Source organism: Erinaceus europaeus, chromosome 6 (assembly GCF_950295315.1).
Source record: "Erinaceus europaeus chromosome 6, mEriEur2.1, whole genome shotgun sequence".
NCBI lineage: Eukaryota > Metazoa > Chordata > Mammalia > Eulipotyphla > Erinaceidae > Erinaceus > Erinaceus europaeus.
This window is the reverse complement of record NC_080167.1, coordinates 34,124,534-34,138,618: the sequence shown is the minus strand read 5'-3', so window position 1 is coordinate 34,138,618 and position 14,085 is coordinate 34,124,534.

Genomic DNA, 14,085 nt, shown 5'->3' with positions numbered 1-14,085 from the left:
GGCCCTTGAGGTTTGAACCTGGGTTGTGAAGCTCAAACCCGGGTCCTGATAGGCTCTATACTGGGTACTGCTGGCTTGAAGCCAGGCCCCACAAGTCTCGAACCCGGGCTCTGCGAAGCTCGAACCCGGGTCCTGCTAGGCTCAAACCCAGGCATTGTGAGACTTGAAACCGGGTCTCACAAGTCTTGAATGCAGATTCCGCAATGCTCAAACCTGGGTCTCATGAGGCTCAAACCCAGGTACCATGAGAACCCAGGTCACTCAAGGCTCAATCCCAAGACCCACAACTTTGAGACCATGTCCTTTGAGACTCGAACCTGGGTCCTTCAAAGCTCTAGCCCGAGTCCTGCAAGGCTCTAACCCAGGTCCCACTGTCTCAACCTCAGGCGCTGCTGGCTCAAACCTGGGCCCCATGAGTCTCAAACCTGGGCCCACGAAACTAGAACCTAACCCCGTGAGGCCCAAACCAGGGCCTTGCAAGTGCTGAAACTGGGTCCTAGGAGGCATGAATGCAGGACCTGTGAGATTTGAACTATGGTCTCTCATGGCTTGAACCCTTGGCTTGTGAGGCTTAAACCTGGGCCCCATGAGTCTTGAGCCTGGGCCCTGCAAAGCTGGAAACAGGTCCTGCTAGGCTCAAACCTGGGCATCGTGAGACTTGAAACCGCTTCCTGCAAGTCTTGAATGCAGGTCCCGCGATGCTCAAATCTGGGTCTCGCAAGGGTGGAACCCGGGTCACTCGAGGCTCAATCCTGGGACCTATGACTTCAAGACCGTGTCCTGTGAGGCTTGAACCCAGGTCCCGCAAGGCTCTAACCCAAGTCCCACGAGGTTCTAACCTGGGCCCTGCTGTCTCAAACCCGGGCTGTACAAGTCTCCAACCTGGGCAATGTGAAGCTGGAAACTGGGTCCCACGAGGCTTGTACCCAGGTCTCATGAGTTTTGAAACCAGGTCACTCAAGGATTGAATGTGGGTCCCCAGTAGGCTTGAATCCAGGTCCCGTGAGGCTCCAACAAGGCCCTTGTGAGGCTTGAATCAGGGTCCCACCAGGCTTGAACCTGGGCCCCATGAGTCTCTAACCCAGGCCCCTCAAACAAAGAACCTGGGTCTCATGAGGCTCAGATCCTGGCCCCACGAGTCTCGAACCCTGGCTCTACAAAGCTGGAACCTGGGTCCCAGAGGCTCGAACCTGGGCCTTGCGAGTCTGGAAACTGGGTCCTAAGCTTGAATGTGGTTCCCACAGGATTCTAACCATGGTCCCAATAGGCCTGAACCTGAATCCTGTGAGGCTCAAACCCTTGCATGTGAAGCTCAAATCTGGATCCCGTGAGGCTCAAACCCTTGGCTTGTGAGTCTCAAACCCAGGCCCCACAAGTCTGGAACCTGGGCTTCACAAAGCTGAAACCTGGGTCCCAGAGGCTCGAACCTGGGCCTTGCGAGTCTGTGGCCTTGTGGGCTCTATGAGTCTCTAACCAGGGCTCCACAAAGCTAGAACCTGGGTTCAATGAGGCTCTAACCCAGCTCTCACGAGTTTTGAAACCGGGTCATGCAAGGCTTGAATGTGGGTCCTGTGAGGCTTGAACCCAGGCCCAGCAAGGTTCAAACCCTGGTGCCATGAGGCTTTAACCCAGGTCCTGCGGAACAGGAACCCGGATCCTGCTAGGCTCCAACCTGGATATCTTGAGACTTGAAACCAGGTCTCAAAAGTCTTGAATGTGGGTCCTGCGAGGCTCGAACCTGGACCCCACAAGTCTCAAACCCAGGCACCATGAATCTGGCTACCACGAGGCTCTAACCCAGTTCTTGCGAGTTTTAAAGCTGGGTCATACAAGGCTTGAATGCGGGACCCATGAGTCTTGAACCCAGGGGGCTGCGAGGACCCAACCTGGGTCCTATGAGGATCGAATCAGGGTCGCATGATGTTCAAACCTGGGCCCCATGAGTCTCAAACCCAGGCCCACAAAGCTGGAACCTGGGTCCCACAAGACTTGAATCCAGGTCTTGGGAGTCTTGAAACCGGGTCATACAAGGCTTGAATATGGGTCCCATGAGGCGTGAACACAGGGCCTGTGAGGCTTGAATCTGGATCCTGAGAGGCTCGAATCAGGTCCCCCTGGCTCAAGTCTTACAAGTTTTGAAACCAGGTAGCTTGAGGCTTGAACTTGGTGGGTTCCACGAGACTTGAACCCCGGTCCCATGAGGCTCCAACAAGGCTCTTGTGAGGCTCGAATCTGTGTCCCATGAGGCTCAAACCTGGGCCCCATGAGTCTCAAAACCTGGCTCCACAAAGCTGGAACCTTCATCCCAGAGGCTCAAACCCGGGCCTTGTGAGTCTGGATCCCGGGTCCTACAAGGTTTTAACGCGGGTCCCTTGAGATTGGAACCATGGTTCCAATAGGCCCAAACCTGAATCCTCCAAGGCTCATGAGGCTCAAACCCAGTCCCCACAATTCTTGAACCTGGGCCCCATGAGTCTCGAACCCAGACCCCATAAAGGTAAAACTCAATCCAGTGAAGCTCTAACCGGGGCCTCATGAGTGTTGAAACTGGGTCCTAAAGGCTTGAATGCAGGTCCTGCGAGGCTCAAAACCTTGGTTTCTGAGGCTCAATCCTAGGACCCATGAGTCTTGAACCCGGGCTACATGATACTGGAACCTGGGTCCCAGAGGCTTGAACCCAGGCATTGTGAGTCTGGAAACCGGTGGTACAAGGCTTGAACATGGGTCCTGAGAATTTCAAACCATGATCCTACAATGCCAAAACCTGAATCCCGCGAGGCTTGAACCCTTGGCTTGTGATTCTCAAACCTGGACCCTGAGATTCTTGAACCTGGGATCCACAAAGACGGAACCTGTGTCCCGCGAGGCTCTAACCAAGGTCTCATGAATTTTGAAACCGGGTCACACAGGGCTGGAATGCGGGTCCCGCAAGACTCAAACACAGGCCAAGCAAGGCTTGAACATGGGTCCCACGAGGCTTTAACCCTGGACCTGCAGTGCTGGAACACTGTCCTGCTAGGCTTGAACCCAGATATCATGATACTTGAAACCAGGTCCCATTAAGTGTTGAATGTGGATCCTGGGAGGCTCAATTCCTGATCTCGTGAGGCCCAAACATGGACCCCATGAGTCTTGAACATGGGCACAGCTAACCTGGCTCCTGTGAGGCTCTAATCCAGGTCTCTCAGTTTTGAAACTGGGTCCTACAGGGTTTGAATGTGGGGCCCGAGAGGCTAAAACCCAGGCCCAGCAAGGCTGGAACACAGGCCCCATGAAGCTGGAACTCAGGTCTCACGAGGCTCGAACACTGGCCCCAAGAGTCTTGATCCATGGCCCCACGAGTCTCAAACCCTGGCCCCATGAAGCTGGAACCCTGGTCACAGAGGTTTGAACCGGGCCTTGCAAGCCTGGAAACCAGGTCCTACAAGGCTTGAATGCAGGTCCCGCGAGATTTGAACCATGGTCGCAATAGACCTGAAATTGAATCCCACAAGGCTCGAACTCTTGGCTTGTGATTCTCAAACCTGGGCACCAAGAGTCTTGGACCCGGGCTCTGCGAAGCTGGAACCTGGGTCCCACAAGGCTCTAATCCAGTTCTTGCAAGTTTTGAAACTGGGTCATGCAAGGCTTGAATACGGGTCCTGAGAGGCTTGAACCCAGGCCGAACAAGGCTCAAACCCGAGCCCCACGTGGCTTTAAACTGAGCCTTGCAGAGATGGAACCCTGTCTGTCTAGGCTCAAATCCGGATATTGTGAGAATTGAAACCAGATCCCACAAGTCTTGAATGAGGTCCAGGGTCGCCAAGATCAATTCAGATCCCTGAAGACGTGACCTCAGGCCCACAATGCTCGAACCCGGGGCCCATAATGCTCGAACCCGGGTCCCACATGCTCGAACCCAGGTCCCTGAGGCTCAATCACTGGTCCTGTGAGGCTGGAACCCGGGTTCCACGAGACTTGAAGCCGGGACCCACGAGGCTTGAAACCGGGTCCTGTGAGTCTTGAACCCAGGTCCACGAGGCTTGAACAAGTGTCCTGCAGGTACTATCATGGGTCCCGTGAGTCCCAAACCCGAGTCCCATGAGGCTCGAACCTGGGTCCCACCAAGCTCAAATTGGGTCCTGCGAGGCTCAACCTTGGGCCCTCAAGGCTCAAACTCAGGTCTTGCAATGCTCAAACCCATGTCCTGCAGGTCCTATCCCGGGTCCTGTGAGTCCTGAATCTGGCTGCCAAGAGGCTTGAACCCAGGTCACGTGAGGCTTGAACCCTGGTCCTGTGAGTCTCAAACCCGGGTCCCATGAGTCTCTTACCCTGATCCTGCAAGGCTTGAACCTGGATCCCAGGAGGCTCAAACCCTGGTCCTGCAAGGCTTGAACCTGGGTCCCACAGGGATTGAAACCTGGATCTTGTGAGACTCGAAACCAGGTCCCATGATGCTCAAACCTGGGTCCCATGAGGCTCAAACCTGGGTCCCACATGGCTTGAACCCATGTTCTGTGAGTCTTGAACTCGGTGCTATGAGTCTTAGACCCTGGTCCCACTAAGCTTGAACCCCGGTCCCTCAATCGCATGCTCGAAAAATGGCCCCAGACATAAACCCTGGTCCCATGAGGTTTGAACCTGAGTCCCGCGAGGCTCAAAACCTGGAACTGCAAGGCTCTATCCTGGGTCAAGCAAGGCTCTAAGCCTTGTCTCATGAGGCTCGAACCCAGGTTCCACTAGACACAAATCCAGATCCTGCAAGGCTTGAACCCAGGTCCCGTGAGTCTTGAACTCAGTCCCATGTGTGTTGGACCCGGGTCCCATGAAGCGTGAACACCAGTCCCTCAACCACATGCTCGGAACTGAGACCCAGAGGTTTAAACCCTGGTCCTGTGAGGCTTGAACCTGAGTCCCTCGAGGCCCGAACTTGGGTCCCTTGAGGCTAAAACCCAGGTCCCATGAGGCTCAAACTCAGGTACCTCGAGGCTTGAACCCTGATCCCATACCATCTAACCCGGTTTCCTTGAAACATGAACTCACTGTGAGGCTCGAACCCGGGTCCTTCAAGGCTCATAGATGGATCCCATGAGACTCTAACACAGGCCCAAGAGGCTCGAACTCAAGTCCCACAAGACTTGAACCCAGATCCTGCGAAGCTCAAACCCGGGTCCTGCGAGGATCAAACCTGGGTCCCACGAGGAGTGAACCCGGATCCCATTAGACACAAATCCTGGAACCATGAGGCTTGAATCCAGGCCCCATGATTCTTGAACTTGGTCCCGTGAGTCTTGGACCAGGGTCCCAAAAAGCTTGGACCCCAGTCCCTCAACCTCATGCTCAAAACCAGGAGGCTTAAACCTTGGTCCCGTGAGGCTTGAACCCAAGGCCTGTGAGGCCCAAACCAGGTCCCTCAAGGCTAAAACTGGGTCCCACAAGGCTTGAACTCAGCTCCTGTAAGGCTCAAACTCTGATCCCACAACATCCATCTGCGGTCCCTTGAGGCTCAAACACGGGTTCCACGAGGCTCGAACCCTTATCCCGCAAGCTCTATCCAGGGTCCCTCAAGGCTCGAGCCCTGGTCCTGCTGGGCTCAAACCCATGTCCTGTGAGGCTTGAGCTCGTCTCCTGCAGGCCCTATTCTGGGTCCCGTGAGTCCCGAACCCAGATTCCGCGATGCTGAATTCGGGTCCTGCTAGTCTTGACCCTGGGCCCATGAGGCTCGAACCTGGGTCTCAATAGAGACAAAACCAGGTCCCGCGAATCTTGAACTCGGTTCCATGAGTCTTGGACCCGGATCCCATGAAGATTTAATCTCGGTCCCTCAAGCACATGCTTAAAACTGGGACCCAGACGTTTAAACCGGGGTTCCGTGAGGCATGAACCGAAGTCCTGTGAGGCTTGAATCCAGGTCCTTTGTGACTGAAACCCAGGTCCCACAAAGCTCTAACCCTGGTCCCATGAGGCTTGAACCCAGATGCCACGAGGCTTGAACCCTGGTCCTGTGAGGCTCGAACCCTGCTCCTGTGAGGCTTGAACCCAGGTCCCATGAGGCTCTAAACTGGGTTCCATGAGGCTTTAACCTGGGTCCCGTGAGACTTGAACTCGGTTCCATGAGTCTTGGACCCGGGACCCATGAAACTTGAACCCCAGTCCCTCAACTGCATGTTCAAAACCGTTAGTGGACTTAAACCCTGGTCCTGTAAGGCATGAACCCAAGTCACATAAGGCTCAAAAACTGGCCCCACGAGGCTCGAACCATTGTCCCACGAGGTTCGAAGCCTGGTCCTGCCAACATCAAATCAGGTTCCGTGAGACTCAACCCAGGCCCATGAGGCTAGAACTCGGGTCCCATAAGGCTAGAACCTCAGTCCTGTGAGGCTCAAACCCTTGTCCCACAAGGCTTGAACCCTGGTCCCAACAAGGTCAAATTGGGTCCCATGAGACTAGAACCTGGGCCCATGAGGCTAGAACTTGGGTCCCACGAGACTCAATTTGGGTCTCACAAGGCTCAAACCCTGGTCGTGAGAGCCTCAAACCGAGATCCCACGAGGCTCGAATCATGGTCTTCTATGGCTAAAAACTGGGTCCCATGAGGCTTGAAACTGGATCACATGAAGCTCAAACCCGGGTTCCAGCAAGCTCCAATAGGGTCCTGCAAGACTCGACTCTGGGCCCATGAGGCTCGAGCCTGAGGCCTGCGAGAATTTAACGGGGTCCCACAAGGATCGAACCTGGGTCCTGATAGACACAAATCCTGATCCCATGAGACTTGAATCCAGGTCCTGTGAGTCTTGAACTCCGTCACATGAATCTTGGACCCGGGTCCCACAAAGCTGGGACCCCAGTCCCTCAACTACATGCAGGAAACTGGGACCAGGAGGCTTAAAACCTTGTACTGTGTGGCTTGAACCTGAGTCCCACGAGGCCTGAACTCTGGTCCCTCTAGGCTAAAACTAGGTTCCATGAGGCTCGAACTCAGCTCCCTCAAGGCTCTAACCCTAATACCACAAGATCCATCCCTGGTCCCTCGAGGCATGAACCCATGTCCTTGAGGCTCAAACCCCAGTCCTTCGAATATAAATTTGGGTCATGTGAGACTGGAAACCGGGCCAATGATGCTAGAACTCTGGTCCTGTAAGGCTTGAACCAGAGTCTCGCGAGGATCAAAACTGGGTACTCTGAGACTCAAACAGGGGTTCTGCGAGTCTACCTCTAACTGTAAACCTAACTCTAAATATAAACCATGAATCTTAACCCGCATTCCATGAGGCTTGAACCAAGTCCCATGAGGCTCGATACCTGGGTCCCGTGAGTCTAAATTTGGGTCCCCTGACACTCAAACCTGGCCCAACAAGGCTCAAACTCTAGTCCAGTGAGGCTCGATCCCAGGTCCTGACAAGCTCATGTCATGTCCTGTGAGACTCAAACCTGGGCCCTCGATACTCAAACCCAGGTCTGGCAAGGCTCAAACTCATGTCCTGCAGGCCATATGCTGGGTCCAGGGAGTCTCAACCCTGGATCCCACGTAGATTTCAGGTCCCATGATGATCGAACCCAGGTAATGCAAAGCTCAAAAACGGTTCACATGAACCTCTATCCCAGGACTCACAAGTCTAAATAAGAATCCGTTGAGGCTCAAAACCAAGTTCCACGAGGCTTGAACCCAGTTCCTGTGAGGCTAGAACCTGGGTTATGCTAGTCAAAATTTGGGTCCCACCAGACTTGACCCCTGGAACCACAAGGCCTGAACCAGTTGCCTGGGAGGCTCGATCTGCGAGTCTGACCCTAACCCTAACTAACTCTAACCCTAACCCTAACCCTAACCCTAACCCTAACCCTAACCCTAACCCTAACCCTAACCCTAACCCTAACCATGACTCTCAAACCCGGGGGACAAGAGGCTCCTACAAAGTCCCATGAAGCTTCATCCCAGATCCCACGAGTCTAAATTTGGCTCCTGTGAGACTAGACCCAGGGTCAACGTGGCTAGAACTCAGGTCCCATGAGGCTTGAAACTGGGTCTCACGAGGATCAAAACTGGGTGATCTGAGGGCTCAAACATGGGACTCACAAAACTCAATACTGGGACCCACAAGTCTAAGTTTGTGTCCTGTGAGGCTCAAACCCAAGTCACAAGAGGATCAAACCCAGGTCCCATGAGTCTAAATTTTGGTCCTGTAAAACTCGCCCGCGGGCCTATGAGGCTCTAACCTGGTACCCGGGAAGCTCAAACACAGGTCCCACAAGGCTCGAACCCGGGTCCTGGGATTCTAAATCTCGGGTCATGCGAGTTTCAAACTCCGGTATTGCGAAGCACAAAAACGGGTACTGCCTAGATTGATCCCAGGTCACATGAGTCTAAATTTGGGTGTTTGAGTCTCGAACCCAAGTCCCAAGAGGCTGGAACCCTGGTCCCAAGAGGCTTGATCTCAGGTCCCACAAGGCTCAGACCCTGGTACTCCGAGGCTCAAATTTGTGTCCTTCAAAGCACGATCCTGGGACACACTCTAAATTTGGGTCCCATGAGGCTCGTACCAATGTCCTGTAAGGCTCGAAACCAGGTCCCGTGAGGATAGAACACAGGTCCTGCTGGTCTAAATTTGGGTCCCAAAAGACTCGACCCCTGACCCAGGAGGCTTGAACAAAATTCCTAGGAGGCGTGATCCCAGGTTGTGCAAGTCTAACCTTAACCCACAAGTCTCAAACCCGGTAGATGTGAGGCTCCTACCAAGTCTCACGAGTCTCGATCCCAGGTCCCTCAAGTCTAAATTTGTGTCCCACAAGACTGGACCCTAGGCCAACTAGGCAAGAACTAGGATCCCGTGAGGCTTGAATCCAGGTCTCACAAGGATCAAAACTGGCTGCTCTGAGGCTCAAACTTGGGTCCCGCAAAACTTGATCCCAGGACTGGCAAGTCTAAATTTGTGCCCCGTGAAGCTCGAACCCAAGTTGTGTGAGGCTAGAACCCAGGTCCCATGAGTCTAAATTCTGGATCTGCAAAACTCACACCCAGGTTCAGGATGCTCCAAACTGGTACCCGGGAGGCTCAAACACAGGTCCCACATGGTTCGAACCCTGGACTGGTGAGGCTCGAACCTGTGACATGCGACTCTAAATTTGGATCCTGTGAGGCTGGAAACCAAGCCCCGTGAAGCTTGATCTTGGGTCCTGAAAGCTAGAAACTGGTTACTCTGAGAATCAAACATGTGCCCTGTGAGGCATGATCCTGGGACTCAAGACTAAATTTGGGTATCATGAGGCTCGAACCCAGGTCCGTGAGGATAGAAACTGGGTCCTGCTAGTCTAAATTTGGATCCCACATGACTCGACCTCAGGCACAGGAGTCTTGAACCAGGCTTCCGGGAGTCTTGATACTGGGTTCCGTGAGTATAACCCTAACCCTAACCCTACACCTACCCCTACCCCTACAACTACCCCTACTGCTAACACTAACCCAAGAGTCTCTAACCCGGGTACCACAAGGTTTGAAACCAAGTCCCGTGATGCTCAAACACAGGTCATGTGAGGATAGACCCCAGGTCCTGCTACTGTAAATCCGGTTCCCACCAGACTCCACCCTGGGCCCACTAGGCTTGACCCAGGTTCCTGGGAGGCTCGACCCGAGTTCCATGAGTCTAACCCTAACCCTAACACTAACACTAAACGTAACCCTAACCCTAACCCACAAGTCTTGGACCTGGGAGATGTGAATCTCATACCATGTCCTCGAGGCTCAACCTGTGACCCTCGAATCTAAATTTGGATCCAGTGAGACTGGACCCTGGGCCAACAATACTAGAACCCGGGTCCTGTGAGGCTTGAACCTGGGGTTCGCGAGGCTCATAACTGGGTACTCAGAGGTTCAATCACTGGTCCCACGAAACTAAATCCTGGGATCAGCGAGTCTAAATTTGGGTCCCATGAGTCTCAAACACAAGTTGCTTGAGGCTCGAACCTGGGTCCCACGAGTCTAAATTTGGGTTTGGCGAAACTAGTCCCTGGGCCCACAAGGCTCCAACCTGGTACATGGGTCCCATGAGGCTCGAACATGGGTCCCATGAGGCTCGAACCCTGAACCAGCGAGGCTCAAACCCGGGTCCTGCCAATCTAGATTCGGGTCCCGTGATTCTCGTTCCTGTGTCCCACGACACATGATCTTGGGTCCCAGAGTCTCAAACACGGGTACTATGAAGCACAAAAACGGGTATCTCGAAGCTTGATCCCAGGACACACGAGACTAAATTTGGGTCCCATGAAGCTCAAACCCAAGTCCCCTAAGGCTCAAACCTGGGTCCCATGAGTATAGAACCCGGGTCCTGCTAGTCTAAAATTGGGTCCTATCAGACTTGACCCTGGGCATATGAGATTTGATCCAGGTTCCCAGGAGGTTCAATCCCAGGTTATGCGAGTCTAATCCTAACCCTAACCCAGGAGTCTCAATTTGGGTCCCACGAGACAGCTCCCTGGGTCCTGTCAGAATCAAACCAGGGTCCTGACAGCCTCAAAACCAGGTCCCACGAGGGTCGAACCCATGTCACCCAGGGCTCTATTTGGGTCCCGCAATACTACTCCACAGACCCCGCTAAGCTCCTAACATAGTCCCGCAGGAGCTGCCTTTCTATGTATGAAGAGATTTCCCAAAGCCTCTACTCCTTCATGAGACAGTTTCTCTGTCTCTGAGGGGAATTTTGGTTCCTTATGACCATGATCATAGATCTTGGGAGATGTGCAGAGATTTCCCCTGGGACTTTCTGGACTTCCTCTCCCATGTTTCCTGTGGAGAAGGACTACTCTAACTTGAAGAGCATTCTCAAGTACCCTGGCAGTCCCCCAAAATGGAGACACATGGTTAGCTCTACCCTCCTGATTTGATTCTTTCCTCGATGGCAAGACATTTTTAAAAATGTGTGCCTGCAGCAGTCCAGCAGTAACCATCAGAAGCACCCTAAATGGAATTTCAAAGAGCATTTTGGACTAGGACACCCTCCGGGGACTCATGATGCTACATGGTGATATCTAGATAACCTGGTTCAAGGTGAAAGATGCAAAAGCTGCCTACGGCTTTTCTCTCGATTCCCCCCTCATTGTTCTCTCTGAATATCTTAACTTTGCTGTATGCTTTCAGTTGTGTTTCATAAGAGAGTGATTTGAATGACTAAAATTTTGTGACATTGACTTTACAAAAAAAAAAAAAAGCTGGACGCAGCCATGATTTCTAGAGACATCCCAAAACAATCCAAAAATTGTTTTTTTCTCTTTTGATTTTTTTTTTTTTTACGTCTTGGCATAAATGTGAAATGTTTAATCCTGAAAACTGTATGAATATGGGTGCGGTAGATAGCATAATGGTTATGCTAATGATTTTCGTGTCTGAGGCTTCTAACCGTGGTTCTTCTATTGAGCTTGTGCTGTTTAAACAACCTTAAAAAGTTTTGTTTTGGGGGTTGGGCGGTGGTGCAGTGGGTTGGGTGCATGTGGCACAGAGATCAGGGATGGGCATAGGGATCCAGGTTTGAGCCCCCGGCTCCACCACCTGCAGGGGAGTCTCTTCGCAGGTGGTGGAGCAGGTCTGCAGGTGTCTATCTTTCTCTCCTCCTCTCTGTCTTCCCCTCCTCTCTCCATTTCTCTCTATCCTATCCGACAACGAACATCAACAGTGGTAATAATAATAGTAACCACAATGAGGCTACAACAGCAAGGGCAACAAAAGGGGGGAAAGATGGCCTCCAGGAGCAGTGGACTCATGGTGCAGGCAGCGAGCCCAGCAATAACCCTGGAGGAAAAAAAAGTTTTGTTTCACAAGTAAGTGAATTACAGCTGTCATCTTCACATGAAAAAACATCTGCTCAAATAGAACCCCCGGAAATCCATTTGGACTCCTGTTCTCTGACATTGCCCACAAGATGGCATGACTACAGCAGCCCCCCAGAAACCAATGATGTGAACTGGCATGACCTGAAGAAACTGATTCACAGACTCCAAAGCTCACTCTCTATGGAAAAGCAGAATTACAGTGGTTGACCTTCCCCATCAAGACAGATGTGCAGCGTTTCATCCCCTGGCATTTCATCCGTGGTCATCTGCTTGGGACTGACACTTCTATCAAACTTACTGGCACACCTCTTTGACACTTTACACAACTTTATAGCAGTTTCCATTTACACTGCTGGGTTTCTCTAAGACTGACCCCAGCAGTGCATGGACTTTGCAGCCAAAGCCTTGGGACTCTATAGGCCATACCTTCTCACCTGCAGGCTCTGCCCACAGATTCAGGAGATGCCCTTTGAGGCATGAAACACCCCCAGAGGAAAGAGATGCCCCCAGAGGCAAGAAATGCTCTTTTGCCTGATAGGCCTTGCCCTTTGTGGCAGGAAACACCCCCTCAGGCCTCCCCTTGGCATCACACTGGTTCTTTCTGCTCTCTTATTTGTTCCTCCATGTCTTCTGTGAGTTCTTTTGAAAATGCTGTATTATATAGGCTTCTGTTCACCCCACACTCCTGATACTATGGTCATTAGTTAAAAAGAAAGGGGGAAATGTTGGTATGCTTCTAAGTTCTGCTTCTAAGACTCCTTCTGTTTCATTGGTTTAATCCCCCTGCTTAACACTGTATTCTATTTACATAACCACTGTTAACAAAGCACCGCCCTGCTTCCAGGGCATTGGTTTAATCCTTACTGTTTTGCATCCTCTTCGGACCTGACTCAAAACCAGGTCGTGTGGGGGTCGTACCCGTCTCCCCTAGGACTCAATTAGGGTCCTGCAGGGCTCGAATCTGGGTCCCACGAGAGTCAATTCAGGTCTCGAGAAACTATTCCCCTGGTACCGTGAGGCTCCCAACATGGTCCCGTGGGGCTTAATTTGGGTGCCAAGAGCTCGAACCCTGGTCCCATGAAGTGCAAACTTGGTTCCCACAGACTCAGACTGGGTCCTGCGAGTTTCAATTTGTGTCCCACAAGACTGCTCCAGGGTCCTGCCAGTATCGAACCAGGGCCCCGCCAGCCTCGAGACTGGATCCCACAAGGGTCGAATCTGTGTCCCCCAGTGCTCAATTTATGTCATGCGAAGCTCAAACTCTGGTCCCCAGAGTGTTAATTAAGGTCCTGCAATAGTACTTCCCAGGTCCCGCGAGGCTCCTAACATGGTCCTACGTGGCTTAATTTGGTAGCTGAGAGGCTCAAACCCTGGTGATGTGATGCTTGAACCTGGTGCTCCTAAAAACTCCTGCAGGGGTCAGTTTGGGTGCTAGGAGGCTCAAACTCTGGTCCCATGAAGCACGAAACTGGGACCTGCGAGGCTCCATCCTGGGATCCGTTAGGTTCGAACACAGATCCCACGAGTCTCAATACAGGTCCCAAGAGACTGCTCCAGGGTCCTGTCAGGATTGAACCAGGATCCCGCAAGTCTTAAGACTGGGTACCACCAGGTTCAAATCCTTGTCCACCAAAGCTCAATTTGGGTCTTACGAGTCATGAACCCGGGTCCCAGAAGTCTCAATTTGGGTTCTGCGATACTATTCCCTTGGTCCCACGAGGCTCCTAACACAGTTTCACAGGGCTCAATTTGGGTGGTGAGAGGCTAGAACCCTGTTTTTGTAAAAAGTGAACCTGGATCCCGCGTCACTTGATCCCGGGTCCCACGAGTCTCAATTTGGTTCCCATGAGATGGCTCCCCGGGTCCTGCCAGAATCAAACCAGGGTCCCACCAGCCTCAAAACAAGGTCCTGTGAGGGTCAAACCCGTGTCACAAAGGGCACTATTTGGGTCCCCTGATACTACTTCATGGAACCTGTGAAGCTCCTCACATGGTCCCTGGGGGCTTGGTTTGATTCCTGAGAGGCTCAAACCCATGTCCGTTGAGTCTCAATTAGGGTCCCACGAGCCTATTCCGAGGTCCTGCCAGAATTGATCCAAGATTGCGCCAGCCTTTAGACTGGGTCTGGCGAGGGTCAAAACCGTGTCCACAAGGGCTCAATTTTGGTGCCGAGATTCTCGAACCCTGGTACCGTGAAGCACGAACCTGGGTACCGCAAGGCTCAATCCCGGCTCCTGAGTATCTCAGTTTGGGTCCCACGAGACTGCTCCCCAGTTCCTGTCAGGATTG